The following is a 10,000-nucleotide window of genomic DNA, read 5'->3' as shown; positions in this document are numbered from 1 at the left end:
TTATAAATCCTCTCTCCTCTAGCAGCAGCCCGGTTTATCTAATATATCTTTCCAAGCAGTGAAGAGAGAGAGAGAGAGAGAGAGAGAGAGAATCTGTAATATAATATACAACAATATAATATAGAGGGAGAGAAAGAAATAGGAAGAAAGAGAGAAGAGAGAGGACAGCAAGGAAGAGGAAGAAGAGGAGAAAAATGAGAGAATGAAAGAAAAATGCAGAGAAAGGAGAGATGATGATGCCAATAAAAGCTCATTGAATTGAATTGATGAGAGAAAAAGACAAAGAGAGAGAGAGAGAGAGAGAGAGAGAGAGAGTGGGAGAGAGAGAGAGACGGCGAAAGAGACACTTGGGGAGTCGAGGAAGAGAGAGGGAATTTGGAGAGAGAGAGAAGGACAGAGAGGGGAATTGTGTGTGTGTTTTACTGTGTGTGTGTGTGTGTGTGTGTGTGTGTGTGTGTGTGTCAGTGTGTGTTTTACAGTGTGTAGATCCAGGGCTGCGTGCCATTGGCTGATCTATTTTTAGCCTCCAGACTGACAGCATGCTAACTCTACCAGAGAGAGAGAGAGAGAGAGATGGGCTCTATCCATCAATCTGGAAAAAAATAAAATCATGATCTTTCAGAAAAAATCACGTTCTCAGGAAAATAAATACCAATTCAAACTGGGTGGAACAACTCTCCATCATGTCACCAGCTACAATTATCTGGGCTGACAATCACTTCATCTGGGAAGTTTGATTTAGCAATAAGAAACTTGGCAGACACGCAGAGCATATCATACAATAAGAAAATCACTGTATAGATTTAATCCTCCTATAAAAATCTGGTTGAAAATGTTTGATTCAGTTATTAAACCAATAGCACTGTATGGTGGTGAAATCTGGGGCCTCATTTCAAATGCAGCATGAAGCCTGGGACAAAACCCGACTGAAATTCTGCATTTGGAATTCTGTAAAAACATCAGAGAGTCCAGCCGGGCCTGTAGAGCAGAGCATCATGGGAGATTCCCTCTGCTGGTACATATAGAGAAAAGAGCAGCGAAGTTCTGGAGCCGCCCGGCACACAGCGGCCCAGAGTCTCCCACAATACTGCACTGACACACTGGAGGAGACACCAGAGAGAGACCAGCTGGAACACCTGACCAAGAAACACAACTAAACCTCACCACACAACCACACTGACAAAATCCAAACAAACAAGAAGAATATTATCACTATCGGCAAAAAGAAATCAAACTTATAAACAAAACTAAATGTTTCCAAAACCTTAAAACAAATTAGTTTGTCCCAAATCTGATCAGACAGGAAGCTGCTGACGATGTACAGAGAGACCAGCAGCTAGCTGTAGAGACGGGCAGGAGAGACCGGCAGCTAGCTGTAGAGACGGGCAGGAGAGACCGGCAGCTAGCTGTAGAGACGGGCAGGAGAGACCGGCAGCTAGCTGTAGAGACGGGCAGGAGAGACCGGCAGTTAGCTGTAGAGACGGGCAGGAGAGACCGGCAGTTAGCTGTAGAGACGGGCAGGAGAGACCGGCAGCTATAGAGACGGGCAGGAGAGACCGGCAGCTAGCTGTAGAGACGGGCAGGAGAGACCGGCAGTTAGCTGTAGAGACGGGCAGGAGAGACCGGCAGTTAGCTGTAGAGACGGGCAGGAGAGACCGGCAGCTATAGAGACGGGCAGGAGAGACCGGCAGCTAGCTGTAGAGACGGGCAGGAGAGACCGGCAGCTATAGAGACGGGCAGGAGAGACCGGCAGCTAGCTGTAGAGACGGGCAGGAGAGACCGGCAGCTAGCTGTAGAGACGGGCAGTAGAGACCGGCAGCTAGCTGTAGAGACGGGCAGTAGAGACCGGCAGCTAGCTGTAGAGACGGGCAGGAGAGACCGGCAGCTATAGAGACGGGCAGGAGAGACCGGCAGCTAGCTGTAGAGACGGGCAGGAGAGACCGGCAGCTAGCTGTAGAGACGGGCAGTAGAGACCAGCAGCTATAGAGACGGGCAGGAGAGACCGGCAGCTAGCTGTAGAGACGGGCAGGAGAGACCGGCAGCTAGCTGTAGAGACGGGCAGGAGAGACCAGCAGCTATAGAGACGGGCAGGAGAGACTGGCAGCTAGCTGTAGAGACGGGCAGTAGAGACCAGCAGCTATAGAGACGGGCAGGAGAGACCGGCAGCTAGCTGTAGAGACGGGCAGGAGAGACCGGCAGCTAGCTGTAGAGACGGGCAGGAGAGACCGGCAGCTAGCTGTAGAGACGGGCAGGAGAGACCGGCAGCTAACTGTAGAGACGGGCAGGAGAGACCGGCAGCTAGCTATAGAGACGGGCAGGAGAGACCAGCAGCTAGCTATAGAGACGGGCAGGAGAGACCAGCAGCTAGCTGTAGAGACGGGCAGGAGAGACCAGCAGCTAGCTATAGAGACGGGCAGGAGAGACCAGCAGCTATAGAGACGGGCAGGAGAGACCAGCAGCTAGCTATAGAGACGGGCAGGAGAGACCGGCAACTAGCTGTAGAGACGGGCAGGAGAGACCAGCAGCTATAGAGTCGGGCAGGAGAGACCAGCAGCTAGCTATAGAGACGGGCAGGAGAGACCAGCAGCTAGCTATAGAGACGGGCAGGAGAGACCGGCAGCTAGCTGTAGAGACGGGCAGGAGAGACCAGCAGCTATAGAGTCGGGCAGGAGAGACCAGCAGCTAGCTATAGAGACGGGCAGGAGAGACCAGCAGCTAGCTATAGAGACGGGCAGGAGAGACCAGCAGCTAGCTATAGAGACGGGCAGGAGAGACCAGCAGCTAGCTGTAGAGACGGGCAGGAGAGAAGAAAGAGAGAGTCACACTGCGACTCAGGAGAAACAGGAAGTCTGGAACTCTTCTTCTCTCCTGGACCAGGTCTGAACACATCAGGAACTCAGACTGTTCAAACATCTCTGAAAGAATAGAGAACTTTCAAAGTCTCAGTATCAACAAAAAAATGTTGAAACAGTAGAACTCTGTGCTCAGTATGTGATGTCATGATGATGTCATGGTGATGTCATGATGATGTCATGGTGATGTCATGGTGATGTCATGCCATAATCTAAGAAACACATCAACTCTGTAAACTCTTCTTTAACTTTGCTTTTTTTGTAATCATCACTGTTATTGTTGTTACTGTCCAGAAATATTCTATGTGATGAATCTATATATTTAATATGCAGTTTATTTCATTTTATTTTACTTTATTTCTATCTCATTTATGTTTGAATCTATGCTTTGGCAACATGTGCACATGTACGTCATGCCAATAAGAGAGAGAGAGAGAGAGAGAGAGAGAGAGAGAGAGAGAGAGAGAGAGGGAGAACCACAGATTGTGTGTCTGTGGATAAATGTAACTCTTCAAAACACAGCGATGCAGCACAAACAATCCTGCCGTCCATCCCATCGAGAACCATTTAGACCCAGGACTAACTCTATCTAGAACCATTTAACTAACTGTATCTAGAACCATTGTACTGTGTCTAGAACTATTTAAACCCAGGACTAACTGTGTCTAGAACCATTTTACTGTGTCTAGAACCATTTAAACCCAGGACTAACTGTATCTAGAACCGTTTAAACCCAGGACTAACTGTATCTAGAACCATTTAAACCCAGGACTAACTGTATCTAGAACCATTTTACTGTGTCTAGAACAATTTAACCCATGACTAACTGTGTCTAGAACCATTTAACCCTGGACTAACTGTATCTAGGACCATTTAACCCAGGACTAAATGTATCTAGAACCATTTAACCCAGGACTAAATGTATCTAGAACCATTTAACCCCAGGACTAACTGTATCTAGAACCATTTAACCCAGGACTAACTGTATCTAGAACCATTTAACCCAGGACTAACTGTATCTAGAACCATTTAACCCAGGACTAAATGTATCTAGGACCATTTAAACCCAGGACTAACTGTATCTAGGACCATTTAACCCAGGACTAACTGTATCTAGGACCATTTAACCCAGGACTAACTGTATCTAGAACCATTTAACCCAGGACTAAATGTATCTAGAACCATTTAACCCAGGACTAAATGTATCTAGAACCATTTAACCCAGGACTAACTGTATCTAGAACCATTTAACCCAGGACTATATGTATCTAGAACCATTTAACCCAGGACTATATGTATCTAGAACCATTTAACCCAGGACTAACTGTATCTAGGACCATTTAAACCCAGGACTAACTGTATCTAGAACCATTTAAACCCAGGACTAACTGTATCTAGAACCATTTAAACCCAGGACTAACTGTATCTAGGACCATTTAAACCCAGGACTAACTGTATCTAGAACCATTTAAACCCAGGACTAACTCTATCTAGAACCATTTAACTAACTGTATCTAGAACCATTGTACTGTGTCTAGAACTATTTAAACCCAGGACTAACTGTATCTAGAACCATTTAAACCCAGGACTAACTGTATCTAGAACCATTTAACCCAGGACTATATGAATTCATGGATGCCAACAGAACACACTGTCCACTGAACTGAATGACGTCAGGCAGGATGTCTGACTCTATGATGTCATCGTCCGCTCCTTGTGTGTTCCTCCTGTTTGGAGCTGGGTGACGGTCTGAGCCGTAACACCCGCCTGCTGCCGGCAGCCAGGAAGACTCAGACAGTTAAACAGGACTGGAACTGGATTTAAGACCAGAGCTGGCACAGCAGCTGAACACAGCTGATGGAAGTTATGAAGCTATAAAACAAAAGGACACTAAGATTTTAAATCTTTAGGGACACGATGTGTTTAGTGCAGCAGATGTGATGACATTAAAACCTGTTTATTATTCTGTATTAATGTGAGAGTGGACGGACATCATGTGAGCAGCTGGAAAACAAAAGGAGAAAATAAAACTCTGCTGCTGCTCCCATTCAGCTTTTGATGAAGCAGCACAATTCAAGTCTTAATTACTTTCCAACTGCGGCTCCATTAAACATCACTGTCTGTTAACATCAATATCTAATTTTATAGCTGCATGAACATTAAACTTTATTGAAAATAAACCTGCACCAAGTTTCAAAGTACTACTGACCAGCAGGTAGTACAGCATGTACTGAAGTATTACTGATTGGCAGGTAGTACAAACGTTTTCTGACACGCTGAGGGAAAATTTCTAAACCCTGATGCCGTGAACAGCCAATCACAGCCCAGGGTGGTGATGACACGTTAGGTAATCATCAAACACACGCACACACACACACACACACACACACACACAGATGTCTGTGTCACCTGTCAGTCTGAGTCTATTAGCGGCTTCAGATCTCCTCGTTTGTCTTAATTGTCTTAATTGGCGAAGCCTCATTAACAGGAAGCAGTTCTGTCAGTTCTGTCAGTTCTGTCAGTTCTGTCAGTTCTGTCAGTTCTGTCAGTTCTGTCAGTTCTGTCTGTCAGTGCAGATCTTTTGAGTCACAGCGGCGGACGCTATCACACGATCTCCACCGGCTGAAGAGACGAGCGACAATAGAGACGAGATCCACTTTCTGTCTTTGTCTCCTTATCTCCCTCCCTCTCTCTCTCTGAGCTTTCTTTCATTCTTCCTTCACTATTTCCTTCTTTCTTTCTTCTCTACTTCTTAACTTCTCTGAGCCCGGTCTCACAAAGTTTAGTAAAATCAGCTCGTCTGAAAATCCAAAGAAGTCGCTCTGTGCACGAGAAGTGAGGAAAGGATCAGGAGGAGACAGAAGTAGAGGGGTGTGGGGGTCAGGAGGTCAGGAGGTCAGAGGTCAGGAGGTCGGAGGTCAGGAGGTCGGGGGGCGGAGGGTTCAAGTCCCAACTCATGACAAGTTTTCATTTATTGAACCGTGAAAACCTGAAGCTAACCTGAAGGAAACTGTTTCAGCTGCTGAACGGTCTGAAGAGCAGAACGGTTCCACTGACAGGAGTTTCTGATGTTTCCTGTCCTCTCTGTTAACCTGCTTCCTGACTGGTCTGATCCGCATTGAAGATCTGATAACTCAAACCAGATCCGGAGCTCAGAGATGCGTCTGACCACATTAACAAAGCAGAGGAAGTGCAGGTCTTCAATCCACATACAGGAGAAACAGATCTGCTGCACAGATCTAACTGGCAGTGTTGTAGTCAAGACCGTCTCAGTCAAGACCAAGACAAGACCAAGACCAAGACCAAGACCCACACCAACCAAGACCAAGACAAGACCAAGACCAAGACCAAGACAAGACCAAGACCAAGACCCACACCAACCAAGACCAAGACCAAGACCAAGACAAGACCAAGACCAAGACCAAGACCCACACCAACCAAGACCAAGACAAGACCAAGACCAAGACCCATACCAACCAAGACCAAGACAAGACCAAGACCAAGACCAAGACCCACACTAACCAAGACCAAGACCAAAACCAAGACCCACACCAACCAAGACCAAGACCAAGACCAAGACCCACACCAACCAAGACCAAGACAAGACCAAGGCCCATACCAACTAAGACCAAGACCAAGACCAAGACAAGACCCATACCGACCAAGACCAAGACCAAGACAAGACCCATACCAACCAAGACCAAGACAAGACCAAGACCCATACCAACCAAGACCAAGACCAAGACCAAGACAAGACCCATACCAACCAAGACCAAGACAAGACCAAGACCCATACCAACCAAGACCAAGACCAAGACCAAGACAAGACCCATACCAACCAAGACCAAGACAAGACCAAGACCCATACCAACCAAGACCAAGACCAAGACCAAGACAAGACCCACACCAACCAAGACCAAGACAAGACCGAGACTGAATGAGTACGAGACCAAGATCAAGATCGAGACCTCTCTGTAGATGTAACACCAGGCCGTCCTCCTCGCTCTAAACACCATTAAAAACCACCACACAGCCGAGTGTTGTTATGGTCAGTAAATCAGATCACCACAGAGGACGCAGACATCGTTGGTTGCTATGGATACGCCTTCCTGACAGTAAACAAGCCACAACACGCAGCAGCAGGTGGAGGAGGTCAGCTGACCCAGCTGAAGCGGTCTGTCATCCTTTCTGCAAAATAATAATAATGATAATAATAATTTTATTCACCATTTTATTCATGATTTAAAGTTTTTATTCTTCATTAAAGAATAAAAATTGGTCTCGACCTCAAGACTTGAGGTCGAGACCAAGACAAGACCGAGACCCCCAGGCCCGCTGGTCTAGAGACCGGTCTCTAGGCCCCGCTGGTCTAGAGACCGGTCTCAAGACTTACAACTCTGGGCAAGGCAGAACAAACAGGCAGCAGGCAGTCTGGACAGAAACAGGCTGCCAGGCTGTCAGGAGGCAGGAGGAGGAGCGAGGAGGAGCGAGGGAGGCGAGGCGTTCACTGACAGGCTGTCAGGAGGCAGGAGGAGGAGCGAGGGAGGCGAGGCGTTCACTGACAGGCTGTCAGGAGGCAGGAGGAGGAGCGAGGGAGACGAGGCGTTCACCGACAGGCTGTCAGGAGGCAGGAGGAGGAGCGAGGGAGACGAGGCGTTCACTGACAGGCTGTCAGGAGGCAGGAGGAGGAGCGAGGGAGACGAGGAGTTCACCGACAGGCTGTCAGGAGGCAGGAGGAGGAGCGAGGGAGGCGAGGCGTTCACTGACAGGCTGTCAGGAGGCAGGAGGAGGAGCGAGGGAGGCGAGGCGTTCACTGACAGGCTGTCAGGAGGCAGGAGGAGGAGCGAGGGAGACGAGGCGTTCACCGACAGGCTGTCAGGAGGCAGGAGGAGGAGCGAGGGAGACGAGGCGTTCACCGACAGGCTGTCAGGAGGCAGGAGGAGGAGCGAGGGAGACGAGGAGTTCACCGACAGGCTGTCAGGAGGCAGGAGGAGGAGCGAGGGAGACGAGGAGTTCACCGACAGGCTGTCAGGAGGCAGGAGGAGGAGCGAGGGAGACGAGGCGTTCACTGACAGGCTGCCAGGAGGCAGGAGGAGGAGTGAGGGAGACGAGGCATTCACTGACAGGCTGTCAGGAGGCAGGAGGAGGAGTGAGGGAGGAGCGAGGGAGACGAGGCGTTCACTGACAGGCTGTCAGGAGGCAGGAGGAGGAGCGAGGGAGACGAGGCGTTCACTGACAGGCTGTCAGGAGGCAGGAGGAGGAGCGAGGGAGACGAGGCGTTCACTGACAGGCTGTCAGGAGGCAGGAGGAGGAGCGAGGGAGACGAGGCGTTCACTGACAGGCTGTCAGGAGGCAGGAGGAGGAGCGAGGGAGACGAGGCGTTCACTGACAGGCTGTCAGGAGGCAGGAGGAGGAGCGAGGGAGACGAGGCGTTCACTGACAGTCTGAAAGGAGACGAACGTGAGGATCTGGTGACGGGAAACAGAAACCTGAGCCTGATGAGGACGAATGAGACGCGTTTTAACAGCAGGTGTGAATGTGACGAGTTGAAAGAAATCTGCATATGAGACGCACGTTAACCAAGTTTCTGTCGGTATTTGCTGCCAATGTTCAATATCTTTATATTTGATCGTTTTCATGCAGGAGGAGTGGAGGTGTTCAGTGCTTCTGTTGTTTCAGCTGAAAGAGAGAGAGGGGGAAGCGGCGGCGGAGAGGTTTGTGCTCATTAGAGCCTCTCTGCTCCGCTCTACAGATTTGAAGCTGCATCTTAATTAAGTGTCAATTAATTGCACACTCAAGTCGCACAATTGGAGGCTAAACTGATCCTGGGCTCTGAACACACACACACACACACACACACACGCACACACACACACGCACACACACACAGCTGCCTCTATCTCCTCTCTCTCTAATCTAATCCCTCTAATTTCCACGCTCTGAAATTCTCTGTAGATCTGCCACAGTGTGAGCAGATAGCAGTCAGTCTGAGCTCTAATGGGCTGGATCACAGATAAGTGAAGGCAGATGAGCTGGACCGATACGCTGCGTGTGTGTGTGTGTGTGTGTGTGTGTGTGTGTGTGTGGTGTGTGTGGTGTGTGTGTGTGTGTGTGTGTGTGTGTGGTGTGTGTGTCTGTGTGTGTGTGTGTGTGGGATCAGCAGGAAACCAGGTCAGCAGGAAGACTTCAGCTAAATAAACCTTCAATCTCAGTTTTCAGCCAAATAAACAGGAATCAGTCTGTTGCTGCAGAGGCGTTTTCCCTTTTCCTCCTCCAGTATCCCTCCGTCCACTTCTCCTCCACTCTTCCTCCCTTAATCTTCTCCTCTTTCCTGCTCCCTTCCTCCTCCTCATCTCTCCTTTTCCCTTGCTATCCTCCTCTCCTCGCCTCTTTCTCTCCTTTCCTCTCTAAACCTCTCTCCTCCTCTTCCTCTTCCAATTCCTCTCCCCGCACCTTTTCTTCTTCTCTCTTCTCTAAATCCTCCAATTCCTCTTCTTTCTTCCCTTCCTCCCCACTCCTCTCCTCCTTTCCTGCTCCATTCCCTCTCCTCCTCTCCTCTCCATTTCCGTTGCTATCCTCCTCTCCCTGCCTCTGTTTCTCTCTTCTCCTCTCTAAATTATTCTGTCACTTCCTCCTTTCCTCTCCTCTTCTTTTCCTCTCCTCCCTTCCCCTCCTCTCCTCTGACCTGGATGCAGCTAACATGAGAAGGTTAGCTAACGCTTCAGGTTAGCAGCTGAAACAGTTTGGTTCAGGTTTTTCTCACGGTTCAGTAAATGAAAACTTGTTGTCATGAGTTGGGAGTCGAACCCTCCGCCCCCCGACCTCCACACCCTGACTTTCTGTTTCTACTCCTCTCTCTCTCTCTCTCTCTCTCTCTCTCTCTCTCTCTCTCTCTCTCTCTCTCTCTCTCTCTCTCTCTCTCTCTTCAGCTCAGAGCGACTTATTAGCATTTTGACACATCAGGCTCATTTCAGCGACGGTTCAGGAGAGCAGACTGACTCCCTGATATGAAGCGACAGCAGCCGGTTCAGAGGAAGCGCCTCCATCCCTCCATCCCTCCATCCCTCCTTAATACAGATCCATCTCCCATTCCTCTCCTGCTGATATCATTAGCTCCTCTCTCTCTTTTTGAAGTCTCTCTCTCTCGC

Source organism: Centroberyx gerrardi, chromosome 17 (genome assembly GCF_048128805.1).
Source record: "Centroberyx gerrardi isolate f3 chromosome 17, fCenGer3.hap1.cur.20231027, whole genome shotgun sequence".
Taxonomy (NCBI): domain Eukaryota; kingdom Metazoa; phylum Chordata; class Actinopteri; order Beryciformes; family Berycidae; genus Centroberyx; species Centroberyx gerrardi.
This window is presented reverse-complemented; position numbering follows the sequence as displayed.